Genomic DNA, 22,591 nt, shown 5'->3' with positions numbered 1-22,591 from the left:
GCATATTACAGCCTCCAGGACATTGCAGTGAACCACAGGGATACACGAAGGCAATGGAACAAGTCCTTTTAGAAGGATTTAATTCAAAGGTTTATTCAAAGGTTAAAAGTAAAAAATGTTTTAATGTTAGATACACCAAAAAATTTTTACTACAAGCGAGTTTGCATTTTTTCCTTTGCTGAGCTAGGCAGAGTGGACATGAAGACCTACTTTTGTTAGAAGGTAGATAAAGATGATGAACCTTAAAACTGAACATGCACAACCTTTGTTTCCAAAGCCTCACTTTTCTCCCACTGATCTAAATCGAGGCTGATTAAAGGGGAATGTGGGCATGACTAAGGTTGTTTCATGTGCAGGATGACTCTTTCGTAGGGACTGAGAAAGAAATTAACCAGGTAGACTCACACAGGAGGCAGTCAGTGAACTGCACTTTAGAGAAGTTGGTGAACTGAAGCCTCGACGTCCTTTACTATTTTGTTAGCTTTGGGTTACTCTATATGATTAAGCTGTGAAAGGTGCTCATCAAAAGTGTCTGAACTCATGGGGAAATTTTCAAGGGTAGAAGAAAAGCGCACAAAAATCTTAAATAAGGTGAATTAATACATTGTTCATTTTAATGATAATTTTTAGCTCATTAAGTTGATCTAACATTAGAAAATTCCTGGTGGTATATTACTTCATGAAGCAAAACTGTTTCAATGAAAGTGAGGTTCAAATATCATGTAAAGAATATTGATTATAGGGAACATAAAATTTCTATTTTTTCTGCCATTTAAAATATTTAATTATAAAATATAGGCATATGTATTGTGAAAGTGAAGTCGCTCAGTCGTGTCTGACTCTTTGTGACCCCATGGCCTGTAGCCTACCAGGCTTCTCCGTCCATGGGACTTCCAGGCAAGAGTACTGGAGTGGACTGCCATTGCCTTCTCCGGCGCATACCTTAGTGTTGACATATTTAGATATCTACACTAGATTCTTTCTAGTTATGAATATTGCTAAAGAGAGTGAAGTTGCCTTTGGAGTTTTCCCCTTAGATACAACATAGAATTCTAACTGTATTCTTAAAAAACAAACAAACAAACAAACAAAAAAACTAAGACATTGAAGCAAGTTGCTTTGAATGATTTTATTTATTAATAATACTTTTGGTATTTTAATTGATGAGACAAAGACCGAGGACCATACACATGGACATTAAAGCCCCCTAGGTGTGTCGTAATGAAACTTTGAATGCCTTAGATAATGGCAAATGCTTTTGATTGAAAACTCTACTTTTTAGCTTTGAGATAGGTATAAACCAACATGAATGCCTTCACCCCAGGAGAGAATTGCTCCAAGTTCCCACGTCTTCTGAGTACTTATGAGAAGGTACCATTTTGTTTTTCCTGTATGGCTGGTAGAAAATGAGGGAGCCTTTTGACTATAACCTAACTAACTTTTGAGGACAACCAATATGTATGCCACAAGCCAATGAAATTATTTGAACACTTGGATTACATCCGGAACTGTCGAAATTTAGCAAGAAATAGTTAATTTTCTTCTGCCTTTTGTATTTGTTTTACCAGGAAGAGAAAGAGAATTGGGCCATTGAGCTTACTCAGCAGTAAATGACAGACAAATTCTAGCCCTGGGAGTAATTCCACTTCCATTTCCCAAGTCTGATACTAGAGTGATATGGCCTCCTTCCCACCTTGGGGACTTACCTTATCCAAGTTCACAACAGAACACCTCATTAGTCATGAGCAACACCTATTAAAAAATCAGATTCTTAGAATACCTCTATAAAATTCTTCTTCTCAGAATTTTAATTTTTGACCTCCAAATATATCTTTAGGAACTCAAATTCTAGGCCACCACTAGAATTTGACTCATGGCTTGATTCCTTCAGCTCCCCGGGAATAAACATTCTAAGCTTCTTTGAATTGTTTAGTGAGGAAACCCTGGCTTGATGCTTGCTTCTCATGGCTCAGACTTCCCACCAGCAAGTCAGATGAATAATGATACAAGTGACTGCCCACAAAGGTATGCTTTGAGAAAATACAAAAGTTTAAAATAAATATGGAATATTAAAGCATTTAATTATATAGGCTTCATAATTAGTCATTGAAGAGAAAATCAGTCCTTAAGTGTGACAAGAATGAGATGAGATGACAAGAATGAGAGGTTTACATGTAACTATACCTGGTGCTATAAACTGCTATCCTGATAACCTGTAAAATTCTGATCAGCTTTTCAGTTCATAGCAGGACATGTTCAAATTATGAAGCTGCCAACTAGGCAAACCAAGGTCATGTGAATCAACTAAGGAAAATATCCTTAAATCTTATTTTTGGCTGCAGTAGGTCATTATTAGTTTTGCTCTCAGTTTTAAGAAGTGTTTTATTTCCTACTACAAATTCGATTTTATATATTTACAATTAGACTTCTGAATTTAACACAAAATTTTACTGGCTAACCAGGAATGGAAAACTTGCACTTAAATCTGAGGAAAGTATTTTAACATTATTCTATATAAAACTTGCTTTCCATCTGGTATTATTTTTATGTTAATGATTTGTTTATCCCTCACTAAGATCCCACTCCAGTATTCTCAGGCTTCCCTTGTGGCTCAGCTGGTAAAGAATCTGCCTGCAATGCGGGAGACCTGGGTTTGATCCCTGAATTGGGAAGAGCCCCCAGAAAAGCGAAAGGCTACCCACTCCAGTATTCTGTCTAGAGAATTCCGTGGACTCTACAGTCCATGGGGTTGCAAAGAATCAGACACGACTGAGTGACTTTCACTTTCACTAAGATCCAAATATGACAGAAATTAGAATATATTAGAATTATTATAAATCTATATTGTGCTGAAATGAGCAATTTCATTTATTCCACTCGTTGTGAGTGTGTGCTCAGTCGTGTTCGACTCTTGAGACCCCATGGACTGTAGCCTGCCTGGCTCCTCTGTCCATGGGATTTTCCGGGCAAGAATACTAGAGCAGGTTGCCATTTCCTTCTCCAGGGGAACTTTCGGACCCAGGGATGGAATTCACACCTCTGCGTCTCTTGCACTGACAGGTGGATTCACTGCACTATCTTCCACTATGGACACCATAGTGTGCCTAAAAGAAAAACTATATGAAATTTGAAAACAGGCAAAAGAGGTGATTTGATGTCCTTCAGTGTAGCACTAAACTTTATGTTTGAATGACCGGGATATATTACAACTCTGTAGGAGCAAAAATTTTATGAATGGTTTCTGTCTGGTGGAATAGGTAACCACAACAGTTAATCACGTTGGAAGGTATTAACCAGTTTAGTATCTAATCTAGCAATTTTATTCTAATATTTCTTTTTAAATTTTCAGGTAGATATTTCTTAAATGTTGAGTCAATTAAAATATCTTTCATTTATTAAAGAATTAAATAACATCTTTGATACATATTGTTACACTTAAAATTCATAATTTTAAACTGTTTGATAATTATATTTAACGGGCCCTAAATTGTATGTTTAAAATAATAATAACCATAAATAACAAAGCTATTAATATACAAGCTTAAGATTACAAAATTATAAAATTTTACAACTAAGAGCTCTCAAGGACCTCTAAATAATATCTTCTAATTTCAGTTGAAGTTCCTGAGGCAAGATAAGCGGAAAGAAAAATCAAGTTCTTAATATCTCCTTCTCCTCTCATCCTCACATCAAATGGATCTATAAATTCTGGGGATCCTACTCCTTGTGGGCTGTGTGCTCAGTCACTTCAGTTGTGTCCAGCTGTTTGTAACCCTATGGACTGTAGCCCACCAAGCTTCTTAGTCCATGGAATTCTCCTGGCAAAAATACTGGAGTGGGTTGTCATGCCCTTCTCCAGGAGATCTTCCTGACCCAAGAACTGAACCCAAGTCTCCTGAGTCTCCTGCGTTGCAGTTGGATTCTTTACTGCTGAGCCACCATGGAGGTCCACACTATTCCCTCCTACTTCTTAAACTACATTTCACTGAAGCCACGCAACTGCCATCATCACTCTGCATTACCAGAATAGCCTCCTATCTAGTCTCCCCGTTTCCATTTATATCTCCTATCTATCCTGTACAGAGGAGTCAGAAGGCTCTTTTAAAAATACGGTAATGATGATACTTCTTGATGTCTGATGATGCCACTTCCTGTTTAAAACATTTTAGGGGCTTTCCATGGCACATAATATAAAGTCAAAATAGTTCAGCTATGTTGTTAGGTAAGGATTTGCCATATATGTCCTTTGTTATGTTCAAGTTGGTTCTATCTATACCCACTTCACTGAAAGTTTTTGTAATTGATGCTGTTTTGCCACGTTTTTTCCCAACTCTATTGAGATAATCTTATGATTTTTATCCTTCGTTTTGTTAGTGTGGTAATCACATGGATTGATTTGTGGATATTAAACCATCCTTGCATCCCTGAATATCTTACTTAATCATGGTGTATACTCCACCCAAAATATTTTTGAATTTGGTTTGATAGTATTTTATTGAGGTTTTTTTTTTTTTCCTCATGGCTGCAGTCAACATCTGCAGCAATTTTATTATTTTTTTTTTAGTTTTTTATTCTTTAAATTTTAAAATCTTTAATTCTTACATGCGTTCCCAAACATGAACCCCCCTCCCACCTCCCTCCCCATAACATCTCTCTGGGTCATCCCCATGCACCAGCCCCAAGCATGCTGTATCCTGCGTCAGACAGAGACTGGCGATTCAATTCTTACATGATAGTATACATGTTAGAATGCCATTCTCCCAAATCATCCCACCCTCTCCCTCTCCCTCTGAGTCCAAAAGTCCATTATACACATCTGTGTCTTTTTTCCTGTCTTGCATACAGGGTCGTCATTGCCATCTTCCTAAATTCCATATATATGTGTTAGTATACTGTATTGGTGTTTTTCTTTCTGGCTTACTTCACTCTGTATAATCGGCTCCAGTTTCATCCATCTCATCAGAACTGATTCAAATGAATTCTTTTTAATGGCTGAGTAATACTCCATTGTGTATATGTACCACAGCTTTCTTATCCATTCATCTGCTGATGGACATCTAGGTTGTTTCCATGTCCTGGCTATTATAAAAAGATTTATTTACTTTAATCATTTATTTTTCTCTGCACTGGGTCTTCATTGCTGCACACGGGCTTTCTCTAGTTTCAGTGGGTGGGGGCTACTCTTCACTGCGATGCATGGGCTTCTCATTGTGGTGGCTTCTTCTGTTGCAGAGTGTGGGCTCGAGGCATGCAGGCTTCACAAGTTGCGGTCCACTGGCTTAGCCACTCCATAGCTGTGGGGTCTTCCTGAACCAGGGATTGAATCCATGTCCCATGCATTGGCAGGCAGACTTTTAACAACTGGACCACCAAGGACACCCTGTTGAGGAATTTTCCATCCTATGTTCATCATGGATCAGTCAGTCAGTTTAGTCACTCAGTCATGTCCGACTCTTTGCAACCCCATGGACTGCAGCACGCCAGGTTTCCCTGTCCATCACCAACTTCTGTAGCTTGCTCAACCACATGTCCATCGAGTGGGTGATGCCAACCAGCCATCTTACCTTCTGTCATCTCCTTCTCCTCCTGCCTTCAATCTTTCCTATCATCAGGGTCTTTTCCAAAGTGTCATTTCTTCACATAAGGAGGCTAAAGTATTGTACCTTCAGCTTGAACATCAGTCCTTCCAATGAATATTCAGGACCAATTTCCTTTAGGATTGACTGGTTTGATCTCCTTGCAGTCCAAGGGACTCTCAAGAGTCTTCTCCAACACCACAGTTCAAAAGCACCAGTTCTTTGGCACTCAGCTTTCTATATGGTCCAACTCTCATGTCCATACATGACTACTGGAAAAACCATAGCTTTGACTAGATGGACCTTTGTCAGCAAAGGAATGTCTCTGCTTTTGAATATGCTGTCTAGGTTGGTCATACTTTTTCTTCCAATTAAAAGAGCAAATGTCTTTTAATTACATGGCTGCAGTCAGCATCTGCAGTGATTTTGGAGCCCAAGAAAATAAAGTCTCTCACTGTTTCCATTATTTCCCCATCTATTTGCCACGAAGTGATGAGACCAGATGCCATTATCTTTGTTTTTTAAATGCTGAGTTTTCAGCCAACTTTTTCGCTCTCTTCTTTCACTTTCATCAAGAGGCTCTTTAGTTCCTCTTCGATTTCTGCCATAAGGATGGTGTCATTTGCATATCTGAGATTACTGATATTTCTCCAAGGAATCTTGACTCCAGCTTGTGCTTCATCCAACCTGGCATTTCACATGATATACTCTGCATATAAGTTAGATAAGAATGGTGATAATATACAGCCTTGACATACTCCTTTCCCAATTTGGAACCAATTCATTGTTCTATGTCCAGTTCTAGCTGTTGTTTCTTGACATTCATACAGATTTCTCAAGAGGCAGGTCAGGTGGTCTGGTATTCCCATCTCTTTCAGAATTTTCCAGTTTGTTGTGATCCACACAATCAAAAGCTTTGGCATAGTGAATAAAGCAGAAGGAGATGTTTTTCTGGAATTCTCTTGCTTTTTCTCTGATACAAGGGATGTTGACAATTTGATCTCTGGTTCCTCTGCTTTTCCTAAATCCAGCTTGAACATCTGGAAGTTCTCAGTTCACATACTGTTGAAGCCTGGATTGGAGACTTTTGAGCATTACTTTACTAGTGTGTGAGATGAGTGAAATCGTGCCATAGTTTGAATATTCTTTGGCATTGCCCTTCTTGGGATTGGAATGAAAACTGACCTCTTCCAGTCCTGTGGCCACTGCTGAGTTTTCCAAATTTGCTGGCATATTGAATGCAACACTTCCACAGCATCAGCTTTTAGGATTTGAAATAGCTCGACTGGAATTCCATCACCTCCACTAGCTTTGTTCACAGTGACACTTCATAAGGCCCACTTGATTTCACATTTCAGGATGTGTGACTCTATGTGAGTGATCACACCATCATGGTTATCTGGGTCATGAACATCTTGTTTTTATAGTCCTTCTGTGTAATCTTGCCACCTCTTCTTAGTATCTTCTGCTTCTCTTAGGTCTATACCATTTCTGTCCTTTATCGAGCCCATCTTTGCATGAAATGTTCCCTTTGTATCTCAAATTTTCTTGAAGAGATCTCTAGTCTTTCCCATTCTATTGTTTTCCTCTATTTCTCTACACTGATCACTGAGGAAGGCTTTCTTATCTCTCCTTGCTATTCTTTGGAACTCTGCATTCAAATGAGTATATCTTTCCTTTTCTCCTTTGCTTTTTGCTTCTCTTCTTTTCTCACCTATTTGTAAGGCTTCTTCAGACAACCATTTTGCCTTTTTGCATTTCTTTTTCTTGGGGATTTTCTTGGTCACTGCCTCCTGTAAAATGTCAAGAACCTCTGTCCATAGTTTATCAGGCACTCTGTCTATCAGATCTAGTCCCTTAAATCTATTTTCCACTTTCACTGTATAATCATGAGGGATTTGATTTAGGTCATACCTGAATGGTCTAGTGGTTTTCCCCACTTTCTTCAATTTAAGCCTGAATTTGGCAATAAGGAGTTCATGATCTAAGCCACAGTCAGCTCCCTTGTTTTTGCTGACTGTATAGAGCTTTTCCATCTTTGACTGCAAAGAATATAATCAATCTGATTTTGATATTAACTATCTGGTGATGTCCATGTGTAGGGTCTTCTCTTGTGTTGTTGGAAGAGGGTGTTTGCTATGACCAGAGGGTGTATGCATTTTCTTGGCAAAACTCTATTAGTCTTTGCCCTGCTTCATTCCACATTCCAAGGCCAAATTTGCCTGTTACTCCAGGTGCTTCTTGACTTCCTACTTTTGCATTCCAGTCCCCTATAATAAAAAGAACATATTTTGGGGGTGTTAGTTCTGGAAGGTTTTGTAGGCCTTCATAGAGCCATTCAATTTCAGCTTCTTCAGCATTAGTGGTTGGGGCACAGACTTGGATTACTGTGATATGGAATGGTTTGCTTTGGGAACAAACAGAGATAAGTCTGTCATTTCTTAGATTGTTCCCAAGTACTGCATTTCAGACTCTTTTGCAGGGAGAGGAGAGCATGTGGGCTGGCAGAAGACATTGTGACTAGTGAGTAGCTTTGAGGACAGCCTTCAGGTCAGGAATGAGGGATTTACAGGAAAATTGGCAAGACGGCAGAGTAGAAGGAGATGCGTTCATCTTCTCCTTGGAGAACTCCAAAATTACAACTCGCTGGTGAACAACCATTGACCGGAGAATGTTGATCCCACCAAAAAAAGATACTCCACCTTCAAGGGCAAAGGAGAAACCCTAGCAAGACAGTAAGAGGGATGAAATCGCATTTAAAAATCTTCCTGTATCACTGAAGACAAACTGACCATATTCCTCTCTTCCCTTCCCTTCCCAACTCTTCTTCTCCTCTCCTAAATAGGAAACTCTAAAGTTTTATATTTAACATTTAAAGTCCATTCATAATTAATTCCATAGAACCCTATGGATAAAGGATTCAACTTTATCTTTTGTCAGATGGCTATCTAATTGTTCCAGTACTATGTCTCTTTATTTCATTAATTTTTCAAGTTGAAATATAATTGACATATAGCTTTATATTAGCTTCAGGTATACAACATAATGATTCAGTATTTGTATCCATTTCAAGATGATAATCACAGTAAGTCTAATTAATATTCATCACTTGCATAGTTATAATTTTTTTTCTTGAGATAACTTTAAGATCTCATTTTCAAGTCTATCCTTTTAATTGAAAGGACTTCCCTGATAGCTCAGTTGGTAAAGAATCTGCTTGCAATGCAGGAGACCCTGGTTCAATTCCTGAGTTGGGAAGATCCTCTGGAGAAGGGATAGGCTACCCACTCCAGTATTCTTGGGCTTTCCTTGTGGCTCAGCTGGTAAAGAATCTGCCTGCAAAGAATCTGCCTGCAAGATCAAACCTGGGTTTGATCCCTGGTATGGGAAGATCCCCTGGAGAATGTATAGGCCGCCCAGCCCAGTATTCTGGGCCTGGAGAATTTAGTCCATGGGATCACAAAGAGTTGCACACGACTGAAAGACTTTCATTTTCCTTTAATTAGAAATACTGCCTTTGACATATCCTAAACACTTGTATGTATTTGAGTTTATTTCTGGATTTTTCTATTTTGTGTGATTTGTCTGTTTACCTGTTCCTGCCCTAACATGTTTCTATTTTATTTATTTGAACATTACATGTTTTTTTTTCTTTTAATGATTAACAGGTCTAATCAGTTCTGATTGCACTTATTTTTTGGTTTTTCTAGATTTCTTTACTTATTCTTACACAATAACCTCGGGATTAACTTATTGGATTCTAAACAATTGCAATTTAACTGAAGTTGCACTGAATTCATAAATTAGAGAAAATTACATATTGAAAATATGAAAACTTTCTACTAAAGAACATGTTTTCCATATTATGTTTTTACTTGGATCTACCTTGTGTCCTCTAGAGTCTTGTAAAACTTTCCTCATATAACAGCATATCTTACCTCCTAATTTGCTTTTATTTGCCTGCTTTACCTTTCTGAATTTTTTCTGTTTAACTTTTCTGAATCAGTTTTGTAGATCTGTCTTTAAATCTTAAAAGGAGAGGGGAATTGCCTAGTTATACTTATATATTTGGTCTTAGCTTTTATAATAATTTTTCTATCTATAAAGCTTTTTCACTGTGTGATCTGTTGGCTTTTAAAAAATATATAGTTATAAATCTTAGGAAGTTTTCATTTTTGTTCTAGTGGTTTCATCAGTTCATGCATTTTCAAAATCACCTACAGTCTCCAGATTTACTTCAAATTTTCAGATTCTAATTTTCCTCCCCCTTTTTGTGTCCATCTCTCACTTTACTTATTGTACTTATGTTCCGTAGTCTTCTATGAGTTTTCAAAATTTCTGTAAGATGGAGTCCAATGTTATTATCTTTCATGTCATTATCTGAAATGGAAACTGATACTGAAGCTCAGCTCCAACACTTTGGCCACCTGATGCAAAGAACTGACTGATTTGAAAAGACCCTGATGCTGGGAAAGATTGAAGGAGGGAGGAGAAGGGGATGACAGAGGATGAGACGGTTGGATGGCATCACTGATTCAATGGACATGAGTTTGAGAAAGCTCCAGGAGTTGGTGATGGACAGGGAAGCCTGGTGTGCTGCAGCCCATGGAGCTGCAGAGTCGGACACGACTGAGCGACTGAACTGAACTGAAAATGGAAACACTGAGCCTCACTTTTTCAGTTTCCTTTGTGGCTTCTTCATATGATTCTGTGCTTATTATTTTTTCAAGTTATTGGAAATTATTTGATTTTCTTGGGCCATTGGCAGGAGCTTCCAGTGGAGGAAGATATGAGCCAAGGTAGCTTTTAAAACTCACAGCTTAGAGGCTCTCTTTTCTGCTACTAGACCAGAGTTTCTCACCCTTAGTAGCACTGACATTTAGCACTTGGTGGTTCTTTATCATGGAGGCCGTTCTGTGCATTGTATGATGCTCTCTCCAGTGTGACCACCAAAATGTCTCCTGCCGTTGACTGATATCCTCTAGAGGACAAAATTGGGCTGGGTTGAAAATCACTGTGCTAGAGTGATAGACTGTTTCTTTTTAATCTGTGCTACTTCCTCTGACAGCCAGAGTCATATTCGATTCAGGAGGGCTTTTCCCCCATCTCCCCTCTCCCTACCTGAGAGGCCTCCTCTTGATCATCATCAAAAGTTATCAGCTTGCCTCCCAAGGTAATGAGTGTGCATCTATCAGAATTGTGCTTTGCTAGATCTTTTAAAGGTCTGCCACTATGTGCTCCCTTGGCTATAGTGCTCACCTTTTGCTTTCTCAGCCTCTCTCCTCAGTGTTTGGCTGAGTGTGAGTCTCATTAAGCCTTAAGTGAGGACATTCAGTCCTAATTCAGCTCTATTTACACAGTCCAGATCTCTGCAGCTCTCTCTCATGATGAAGCTGTCTCCTTCTGGGAGTGATATTTTCTAGAGATCTCTGGAATTTGCTCCCATTAGCATCCAGGACTCTATTCTTTCATCTTGCCGTTTTCATGCCTCTGGCTATGGCAACACCACTGTTTCCCCATCTATTTCCCATGAAGTGATGGGATCGGGTGCCATGATCTTAGTTTTCTGAATGTTGAGCTTTAAGCCAACTTTTTCACTCTCCTCTTTCACTTTCATCAAGAGGCTTTTTAGATCCTCTTCACTTTCTGCCATAAGGGTGGTGTCATCTGCATATCTGAGGTTATTGATATTTCTCCCAGCAATCTTGATTCCAGCTTGTGTTTCTTCCAGTCCAGCGTTTCTCATGATGTACTCTGCATATGTTAAATAAGCAGGGTAACAATATACAGCCTTGACGTACTCCTTTTCCTATTTGGAACCAGTCTGTTGTTCCATGTCAAGTTCTAAATGTTGCTTCTTGACCTGCATATAGGTTTCTCAAGAGCAGGTCAGGTGCTCTGGTATTCCCATCTCTTTCAGAATTTTCCACAGTTTATTGTGACCCACACAGTCCAAGGCTTTGGCATAGGCAATAAAGCAGAAATAGATGTTTTTCTGGAACTCTCTTGCTTTTTTGATGATCCAGCGGATGGTGGCAATTTGATCTCTGGTTCCTCTGCCTTTTCTAAAACCAGCTTGAAATGAAACAGTGTCAGACTTTATTTTTGGGGGCTCCAAAATCACTGCAGATGGTGATTGCAGCCATGAAATTAAAAGATACTTACTCCTTGGAAGGAAAGTTATGACCAACCTAGATAGCATATTCAAAAGCAAAGACATTGCTTTGCCGACTAAGGTCCGTCTAGTCAAGGCTATGGGTTATCCAGTGGTCATGCATGGATGTGAGAGTTGGACTGTGAAGAAAGCTGAGTGCTAAAGAATTGATGCTTTTGAACTGTGGTGTTGGAGAAGACTCTTGAGAGTCCCTTGGACTGCAAGGAGATCCAACCAGTCCATCCTAAAGGAGATCAGTCCTGGGTGTTCATTGGAAGGACTGATGTTGAAGCTGAAACTCCAATAGTTTGGCCACCTCATGCGAAGAGTTGACTCATTGGAAAAGACCCTGATTCTGGGAGGGATTGGGGGCAGGAGAAGGGGATGACAGAGGATAAAATGGCTGGATGGCATCACTGACTTGATGAACATGAGTTTGGGTAAACTCTGGTTGGTGATGGACAGGGAGGCCTGCTGCACTGTAATTCATGGGGTCGCAAAAAGTCGGACACAACTGAACGACTGAACTGAATTGATGGCAACACCTCCTATTTGTAATCTGTAATTTGGGGTCCTCTATATTTTCTTGTTTTATTGAAAATTCAGTGTGTGGGAATTTTTTGTTTCCATTTTCTGCCCCCCCCTCCTATTTGTCTATACAGATTTGAGGGGAAGCAGGACAATTAAGAAACACATTTTATTTATTCTTACTAGAAACAGAAGTCATGAAAATGTACTTCAGATATTTTTTTCTTTGTAGAAAAACGTTTTTCTGTAGTGAATAGGGTGGATTGGCACTTGCCATCCCTTTAAACTCCTTCTGGTGAATCTTCCTATACTCCCTGCAATAATGTCTAGAGGCTAGTTTGAGGATGCGGCTATCAGAAATAACCATTTAAGGCCAAAGAGACAGAAGCATTCTGCCTACTGTTCTGCTTTTCTGCCAGAAGCACAATCGTGGGGCATGGGATTTTTCTTTAACAGAAATCCGGTCTCCAGTCATGCACTCTGTTGACAAGATGCAGTTATGGCCATAACAGTGTCATGACCTCATACCTGGATCTCATCTAAGGCAGGGCGCTTTTCCTTTTTAACTGTGGTAAAATACATGTAACATAAAAATTTACTGTCTTAATCATTTCTAAGTTTGTATTTCAGTAATGTTAAATGTATTCACATTGTGTGCAACCAATCTCCAGAAATTTTTCATCTTGCCAATCTGATACACTATACCCACTAAATAGCAAGTCCCCAGTTCCATCTCCTTAGAGGTGGCACTAGTGGTAAAAAAACCCACCTGCCAGTCCAGGAGACATAAGAGTTGAGGGTTCAATCCCTGGGTCAAGAAGATCCCCTGGAGGAGGGCACGGCAACCCACTCCAGTGTTCTTGCTTGGAGAATCCCATGGACAGAGGAGCCTGGCAGGCTTACAGTACATAGGGTTGCAAAGAGTCAGACACAACTGAAGCAACTTAGCACGAACACACATTGTATATAGTACCCTGAGCCCAAGCTTCAGTGCACTTTTACTTGTCAAAAGTAGAGGAAGCTCTCCCCTCCCTTTTCCGAGGGATGAACTTAGAAAATGTTGCTACTGAAATGTGCTTATTGCTTTCAATGCAGATGATGGTGGCAAAGGCTAAATAGAAACTCTTAATCACCAGGGCTAAGATAGGTGTGGTTATCATAGTAGGCAGCAGGGTAGAAGTAGTCATCAGAAAGGTTTTACCTGCAGAAAACTTTGGCAATAGCTACTGGGTCAACAGGCACCCTCAAACTGAAATAGAAAAGCAACTGTCCCAAATCTTCTATAGTACTCTCAGTTCAGTTCAGTCGCTCAGTCGTGTCTGACTCTTTGCGACCCCATGAATTGCAGCACGCCAACCCTCCCTGTCCATCACCATCTCCCGGAGTTCACTCAGACTCACGTCCATCGAGTCAGTGATGCCATCCAGCCATCTCATCCTCTGTCCTCCCCTTTTCCTCCTGCCCCCAATCCCTCCCAGCATCAGAGTCTTTTCCAATGAGTCAACTCTTCGCATGAGGTGGCCAAGTACTAGAGTTTCAGCTTTAGCATCATTCCTTCCAAAGAAATCCCAGGGCTGATCTCCTTCAGAATGGACTGGTTGGATCTCCTTGCAGTACCAAAAGACAGCCTGACTTGAATGATCTCAGCAGAGAGAGGGATGGTTTCTCATGCAATTCGCAGAAATTCATTAAAGTACATTTAAGAGTACGTTAAAGGAAAAGTGCTGTGATGAACCATAAAGTTTGTTTTGTAGATATTTAGGCTGTGTGTGTGTGTGTTAGTAGCTTAGTCGTGTCTGACTCTCTGCAACCCTAGACTGTAGCCCACCAGGCCCCTCTGTCTATGGAATTCTCCAGGCAAGAACACTGAAGTGGGTTGCCATTTCCTTCTCCAAAAGGAACTATAGAAAGAAAGTGAATTCACTCAGTCACGTCCGACTCTTTGCAACCCTGTGGACTGTAGCCTACCAGGCTCCTTCATCCATGGGATTCTCCAGGCAAGAGTACTGGAGTGGGTTGCCATTTCCTTCTCCAATTAGGCTGTACTTCACTAAAAGAACTTGTGACTGTTTATTAAAATTGTTGTGTGCCTAGACTTTTCAAGAACTACTGGCTCTGTTTGGATGCTGAGGCTGTCTAAATAGCACTGCATTCTACCAAGTACAGTTGGGGCTTATGGTGCTCAGGTGACAAATGGAGTTTTGGCTTGAGGCCATCTTAGTGGACACAGTGACTCCACAAACATGCCCTGGTTATTTCCCCATTTATGAATGTAGATCTTAAAATAACAGTTGGCAAGTAGTAGAATATGTACATTGGCTCACTAACTTCTGAAGTAAAGGTTATTTTGCTGAAACTGCCAAGAGGAAGTATTAGTAACCACCCTGCCCTATCAAAAGAGTTAACTAAGTGTAATATAAACTTTCTGGGTGATTACAGACGTTAATGTCATCTTTAAACACTTGAAATAAGCAGAAATGGTGTTTCCTAGCATGTTCCCTTTCAACTTGATTTTTGGTCTTAGAGAATAAAAAGGAATTTTTTCTGAAATTAATAAGGCACTGACTCAAATCAGAATTGCTGTTTCAGATGTGCTCTGTTGACGGCACTGCTGTTAGCATCTGGTATGTAGCCATCGATTCGGAAAATGCTTACACTGAACCAGCTGCAAAGACTTCTCATGCCCAGAGCCGATTAAAGCTGTCAGCTTTATGACTTATCTGGGAAAGAGAAATACACGCACATATTTATGTATGTAATGTATAAAATATGTTTAAGATTATACATTGTGTGTGTGCGTGTGTGTGCGTGCGTGTATATAGAGAGTATATATTGGGTTGGCCAAAATGTTTGATTGGGTTTTTCCATACGATGTTATGGGAAAACTTGAACAAACTTTTTGCTTACCCTCCACCCCACTGACACACTCACACACACACATCGCAATTGTGATGTACACTGCTTTCAAAATCCAAATCCTTCATAAAGGCCTTTCAAGTCTTACACTTCTTCATATTCATGGTAGTGGGGAGTGGGACAGCAATTTATGTTTCATACTTTCACTTTGGAGATCATATTCTGATATTTCCCAGGCTCCAAAAAGATCCTTGAGATTGAAAGACTCTGCACTTTCCTAGGTTATATCTCTTTCTGACATAGCTATTTTACTAAGGTGTTTAGGAAGTTAGGCTACATCCTGCTCCTAATGGCCTATTGAATGATATCATCAGTATAGCTGATCAGCAGGATGTCCTGTGAGCTTGGTGATTCCATTAAAATGTGGCTATTATTTTAATGCATAGCAAAGACTTTTATCGTTTTATTTTTTGCTTATTTTATTTTAAATTATTTTATCAAGATAAAAAACTCATGACATTAAATTCACCATCTTTATTTTTCTGTACATTCACATTGTTGTGCAATGGATCTCTAGAAAGTTTTCATCTTGCAAAACTGCAACTGTATGCCCAATAAGTACTAGTTTTACATGAGCTAATAAGTGGGAAAATAATTTGTAAATGAAAGAAATTAATAGTTTACTTATCTTTCATCTCTATCCTTTCAAAAGAAATTTCTTCACTTTAGTGAAGTGAAAAGTTCACAAATTTCTTCACCGTAGTCGTTGGGGGAAACTATCCCACTTCCTGGAAACAGTCAATGCTAACACCTTCCTTTCCTAGTTTTCTGAATCCTTTGCCCATAAATTATCTTACGTCTGGCTTGTATCTTCAGTGACACGCTCTCTGCTGGCTGCCTTTCTTTGGACAACAGCATCCTAAAAAAAGAAGCAAACAAACAAGAACCCCCCCCTTTTTTTTTTTTTTACTAAGAAAAATGTCTAATCCTTAGACTTCCTCATCCTGTGCCTTTAATTTTATTAACCTTTAACATTACTACTTTCATATACTTCCCCCTCTCTGTCCATCCTGCTGTAATCCATCTCCCACTCCACTTCTAATCTGAAGTTGGATTATTAAAGGTGGCAATAGCCAATAATCATTTAAAAAATTTACCCTCCCTATATTCATCTTCTCTGCAGCTTTGGTCACTGTGAACTACCCCTTTTCTGATTATATCTTTATTATTTTCCTATTCTTATCCTATAAATGCCCTGCCTCCAAACATCTGCCATGATGCTCTGTAAGAATACCTACAACCTAGGTGTTTTCCTAGTGAAAAAGATGTAACTCATTCTAAATCTGAAATACATGAGAATTGGGATTCCTTGATTATATGCTCTGCTATCATGACAAGCAGCAGTAAGATGTAGAGAATCTGTAGAAAAGTCTTTAAAAAGTAAAACTTTTTGCACAACTGAATATGCATGGGTAAAATATCCCATGTGGTAACATACTGTAGTTCAAATGTTGTGATGCAACTCATTAGAGGGTATCAATTTTATGTGTTGCCTCCAGCATCTTTAAAATAAATAACATATAATTTAAAAACAGAAAATATAATACATCAGGCATAGTGAAGGTGAGCATTATTTTTAAAAATTCCTTTTCGGTTTTATACATACACATACATATACTGAGTCACAGTGTAAACATATTTCTTATCATAGACAGAGTTTTAAAGGTGTAAAAATTCTTTATATTGAAAGGTAGATAATTGATTTCAAAGAATAACTATTTACTCCTCATAAAGGAAGTAGAAATAGTTACTAATAAAAAATGGGTGTGGAAGGATTCTATGTATGTATTTCTTTCATAGAATAGGGCCATTCCTAACACTCCTTTTGATGTAGAAGGGGCTGTTGAATCATCTGGTGCTACAATGTTTGTCCAATAGCATCTAAGGTTCAGGGCAGGTCACATGCTGCTGCTGCTGCTGCTAAGTCGCTTCAGTCGTGCCAGACTCTGTGCGACCCCATAGACGGCAGCCCACCAGGCTCCTCTGTCCCTGGGATTCTCCAGGCAAGAAAACTGGAGTGGGTTGCCATTTCCTTCTCCAATGGGCAGGTCACATAGGCTAACTTAAATACAGACATTTCCCAGAACCAGGGTGATTATTATTTATTATAAGTTACTGAGATGTCAGGAAACTAGATTATGGCATCCAAGCCACAAAAACAAGGCCCCTAATAGAGCTGGGTCTGTTCTAGAGAAACAGGTTGAGTTTTCCCTAATTCCAGTCACAGACTTTCCCACCTAACTAGTGGTATTTATACAGGTGCAACAGGAGTGTTAGTTATAACACATATTACTCCTAGTCCTGCCAAGACTAATCAAAGCCTATGTGATTATCCATGATAATCTGTGCTAGTAAATTTAAACTCATTTTGGGAGCACCTCAAGAGTAGTTTGCAATGCTACAAATAACTTCTTCCTGGTTAGAAACAAATTTCACCCATTTTTTTCTAATTTATCAAATTTCATCCATGTTTTCTAATTTATGCCTACTGTTGGAGTAACAGTCCATGCGCTACACATGGAGTGGGATCCTGACACCCTTAAGTACCCTTCATGTAGCTCTCCTAAGCCGTCCTTATTTCACTCATTATGGAGCGATCTATGGCACCCTACTCCAGTACTCTTGCCTGGAAAATCCCATGGGCGGAGGAGCCTGGTGGGCTGCAGTCCATGGGGTTGCTAAGAGTCAGACGTGACGGAGTGACTTCACTTTCACTTTTCACTTGCATGCATTGGAGAAGGAAATGGCAACCCACTCCAGTGTTCTTGCCTGGAGAATCTCAGGGACGGGAGAGCCTGGTGGGCTGCAATCCATGGGGTCGCTAAGAGTCGGACATGACTGAGCGACTTCACTTTCACTTTTCACTTGCATGCATTGGAGAAGGAAATGGCAACCCACTCTAGTGTTCTTGCCTGGAGAATCCCAGGGATGGGGGAGCCTGGTGGGCTGCCGTCTATGGGGTCACACAGAGTTGGACACAACTGAAGCGACTTAGCAGCAGCAGCAGCAGGTATCCCCTGAAAGTCTCTGGCTATCGTGCTGTATACACAATAGAGTTTTGAGCACGTTAAGTAATTAAAGCCTGGTGTCCACATAAGAGGGACTTCCCAGGTGGCACTGGTGGTAAAGAACCCACCTGCCAATGTAGGAGACTTAAGAGACATGGGTTTGATCCCTGTGTTGGGACGATCCCCTGGAGGAGGGCGTGGCAGTCCTCTCCAGTATTCTCACCTGGAGAATCCCATGGACAGAGGAGCCTGGTGGGCTGCAGGCCGTAGAGTCGCACAGAGTCGGACACGACTGAGCAACATAGCACACACAGGGCACATATCTGCATAAGCTATGGTGTCTTAGCATGGCATAGGTTACCAGAAAAGGAGAGGGCCAATTTCATGAGTGGAATTAAATAGGTCCTGCAAAGCTGGGTGGAGAATATTAAAAACAATAATAATAATAATAGGCTATGACAGCCAAAACGGTCAATCCAATACTTATTCTCAATCTGGTGAAGTCAGCGCCACAGAAATGGCTGTGTAGCTTTCAGGAGAATTATTTTGTTGTGCTGTGGTCCATGTCTAATTTCCTAAGGCTAAAGATTGGCTTAATAATGTGAGGAAACTTCAAGTACCTGAAAAAACCACTGAGAGGAAATGATCAGTTATTAAAGATTTGTCAGTAGAATCATATGGGAAATAACAGATCCAGTAATCCTTTAGAGTCTCTCTACTTTGCTGACAGAGAAAAGTTATGGGAGGCCAAACTTCTGGAAACAATGCGTATATGTAAAAAAAATATTGATTAACTATTTTGGGGCAATTCTAGGGATTACCAGAGCACAAAAGCAAATAAGATTAACAATAAATAAAGGATAAATAGGAGAGCAATCCTATCAGAAAGATAATCTTGCTGCATACTCTAAGATGGGAACAGTCTACTTTGTCTTATCATCAGCTTGATCTAAAGATCTTGGGCTAACAGTCTTGTTATGATTACCTTCAATCTTCTGGATTCTGAAGAATCCTTGGCTTAAAGTGTCCTGATGGAATGGATGTCCAGTAGTCCAGGGAAGATGATTTGTGTTTTTTAAATTAGAAATCAGAAATCCAAGGGTTCCTAGGAGCTTATCATAGTACTATTGTTAACAATATCTGATAAGGTAAATTTTAATCAAAATTTGAGGTCCATCTCCTTCTAGAAGAGTAAATCTCTGGATTTTAAATCATTCATTTAAATCATTTAAATCAATCATACTAATCCTAGTTAGGAGGATGGAGAATAATATATGGAAGCTGCTTACACTTGCTGATATTAGGACTGGGTATGTGAAGTGACCGACAAGGGATTAACCTCCAAAATATACAAATGGCTCAAAACAGCTAAAAAAGCAGACAATGCAATCACAAAACAGGTGGAAATCTAAACAGACATACAGAAGACTTTCAGAAGGCCAAAAAGCACGTGAAAAGATGCTCAACATCACTAATTATCAGAGAAACGCAAAGTGCAATGATACGCCACCTCATACCAGTTACAGTGGTCATCGACAAGAAATATACCCACAGTAAGCACTGGAAAGAGGGAGGAGACGGAATTCTCTTTCCGTGTTGGTGGGAATGTAAACTCAGAGTCACTGTCGGGGAAGGCAATGGCACCCCACTCCAGCACTCTTGCCTGGCAAATCCCATGGATGGAGGAGCCTGGTGGGCTGCAGTCCATGGGGTCACTAGGAATCAGACACGACTGAGCGACTTCACTTTCACTTTTCACTTGCATGCATTGGAGAAGGAAATGGCAACCCACTCCAGTGTTCTTGCCTGCAGAATCCCAGGGACGGGGGAGCCTGGTGGGCTGCCGTCTCTGGGGTTGCACGGAGTCGGACACGGCTGAAGCGACTTAGCAGCAGCAGCAGCAGCAGAGTCACTATGGAGAACAGTATGAAGGTTACTTAAAAAGCTATAAATAGAGTTACCATATGATCCTGCAATCTCACTCCTGAGCAAAAATCTAGAGAAAACCATAATTTGAAATGATACGTGCACTGCAATGTTCATTACAGCTTTATTTACAATAGCCAGGTCATGAAAGCAAGCTAAATGTTCACCAGTAAAGGAATGGAGAAAGAAGACGTGGTATGCATAAACAATGAAATATTACCCAGACATACAAATGATACAATGATGCCATTTGCAACAACATGGATGGGCCTAGAGAAATTATCATACTAAATGGAGTCAACCAGACAAAGACAAATATCATATGATATAGCTTATAAGTGCAGTCTAAAAAACAAACAAACAAACAATGGTGCAGATGGATGTGTTTATAGAAATAGAATCACAGATGTAGAAAACAAACTTATGGTTACCAGTGGAGAAACTGGAGTGGGAGGAAGAGAGGGAGGGAAAAATTTGGAGATTGGAATTGATATATAAGCACTATTACATATGAAATGGGCTTCCCAGGTGGCGCTAGGGGTAAAGAGTCCAGCTGCCATTGCAGGAGACATAGAGACAGGGGTTCGATCCCTGGGTCAGGAAGATGTCCTGGAGGAGGGCATGGCAACCCACTCCAGTCTTCTTGCCTGGAGAATCCCATGGACAGAGGAGCCTGGTGGGCTACAGTCCATGGGGTCACAAAGAGTCAGACACGACGGAAGAGACTTGGCACACGTGGATATGTAAAATAGATAACTAACAAGGACCTACTGAATAGCACCGGGAATTCTTCTCAACACTCTGTCATGACCTATGTGGGATAGGAATCTAAAAAAGCAATACTTGTGAATACAAGTATATGTACAACCGATTCACTTTGCTGTATAGCAGAACCTAACAAAAGTTTGGAAATTAACTATACTCCAATAAAAATTAAAATATAAAAAGACTGGACACATGCAGGAGCCTAGTGCAGTGCTTGGCCATATTGGCTTGTAACAAGGACTGGACGTGACATTCCTACACACAACAGCCACGTGTTAATGTAAAAAGATAAAGTTGAAAGTAATTGATTTCATTGTCATTAAAGCTAATGAAATGTCTTAGGCCAAGGGAAGTTGAATATCTCTGAAATCATTGCTAACCTAAGTCTGAGAACTTCATTTATTTGCTCTACTTTGCTCTACTTATCTGCTTCATTTATTTATTGCTCTACTTTTCTTGAAGATTGAGGGTGAAGTTTTTGTTAATAAAAGCCAAGGCTTTGCAGAGTTTTTTAATAAGAGCCCCAGTGAAATGTATGTCCTGTCACTGAGGGATGTGTGATATGAATATTTCCACACATCAGAAACAAACAAAAAATCAAGCTAATTTTTCACTATCATCAAAGCCTTCATTTCCAGCAACAACAAAAAAAACTGAAAGCATCCTGAGAATTAGCAAACAATGATCAAAACACACTTACTCCCAATTTGTAGGGGTAAAGAGCACTGAAAGTATGCAAAGGAGCTCCAAGGCTCTGATTCTTGCCCCCGTCCCATCTTTACAGTCTTGTCAGGATTATGTTGGTGGAGATCATTTTGTATGACCAGAAAACAGTTTTGTGAACACAATTATTTTGAAGTATTGGGCATTCTGATCTTCCCCAAAGTTTTTTCTCTGAATCAGGGGCTTATCTTCAGCAATTAATGATGGGCTTTTGGAATCTCTTTAAGTGGCATAGGTGCAATGATTTTAGATAATGCTCCTTTTTAACAGAGTGATCAGTTAGATCATTATCATGAGATTCAGGACACTATGCTTTGAATGAGTCTCCGCTTTCACTATGGCTAAGTGTTAAACTTGTTTACACTTCTTTCGAGTTTCTGAAGAGATCAACTCTTTGATTGGGAAACATTACCTCATCATGGCCCATCCTGCAAGCTTACCTGTCATTGGAGTAAATATTAATATCTGCTCTTTAAATTCTTGTGACTTGATTGTCCCAGGGGAGAGTGATTAATTCAGCCACTTGGCAGATTCAACTCAACAGAAATTCATATTCTAATGGTGAATTTTGATTGATGAAATCTAGCCTGCCTAACATGTTTTTTTCCCCTCAATTTTAGGTACAAACAAATGAAATCAGGATTATCCAAGATAATTTTTAAAAATTCTCCCATAAGATCAAAAAATTAAAATATTATGCTTCCTTAGGCAGAGAGTTGCTGGGTTTGAGTTTTATATCAATGGATAGAGGTATTTATAACGGCCACATGTGTCCACTGTACAAGAAATCCATACTTCTTTTTATTGTTCTTTTGATGTTCTGAGTATCAAATTTCCAGAATGGGAAGGTTGGGGGAGGTTCCCCATACCTCCAATAAGAAATTATCAGGCAGCCGCAGGGAGTCCAAGGATTCAACTCAATTCTGACACTATCTACTTGGAGATAGCATCAGATTCCACAGGGTGAGGGCTCAGTCCTGCAAGGCTGCTCTGCT

This window comes from Capra hircus, chromosome 6, assembly GCF_001704415.2.
Source record: "Capra hircus breed San Clemente chromosome 6, ASM170441v1, whole genome shotgun sequence".
NCBI lineage: Eukaryota > Metazoa > Chordata > Mammalia > Artiodactyla > Bovidae > Capra > Capra hircus.
Note: the sequence above shows the minus strand (reverse complement) of the source record.